Below are 600 nucleotides of genomic sequence, written 5' to 3' on the forward strand. Positions count from 1 at the left end.
TTATTTTTTTTGCTTATAACGTGTCAATCGGTTTTATAGGGCTTGAACTTGCTTGGGTCGACCATTGAGGCGAGTCATAGAGAGGCCATGATCTATCGCTTTAAGGCGGAGAAGACGGAAAATGATCATGCTCGCATGCGAGACGAGATGTTGGCACGAGATGCTCAACTCGCTCGTGATCATGCCAGGGCTGTTCGTAGGGCGGCACGGAAGGGCAAGAGGGAAATTGGGGCGGAACGGAAGGACAAGAGGGAAATTGTCGAGGTGATGAAGACTTGAGTTACGGGAATCTCAAGGACGCTTTCAACTTGCTGGGCGACTTCCGTTAGTGTCGCGGCTCAGTCGGGAGCCTTTGGAAGACGCGGGCGGATGACTACGTTTTCGAGAGGGAGATGGAGTTAATGAAGGGTGGCATGAAGGATCATGCTCACGCTGAGACGCTCATTTCGCCAATCGATGGGAAGATTCAGGGATTCTGGGATCCTGGGATCCCATCCCGGTTTCTCCTGATACCGTAGAGCCCACGACTGATTTTACCGGTGATGATGAAGAAGTGAACTATCCCGTGGATGCATTCGGAGCTTCCTTGTCCGGGAATTT

This window comes from Brassica oleracea, chromosome C5, assembly GCF_000695525.1.
Source record: "Brassica oleracea var. oleracea cultivar TO1000 chromosome C5, BOL, whole genome shotgun sequence".
NCBI lineage: Eukaryota > Viridiplantae > Streptophyta > Magnoliopsida > Brassicales > Brassicaceae > Brassica > Brassica oleracea.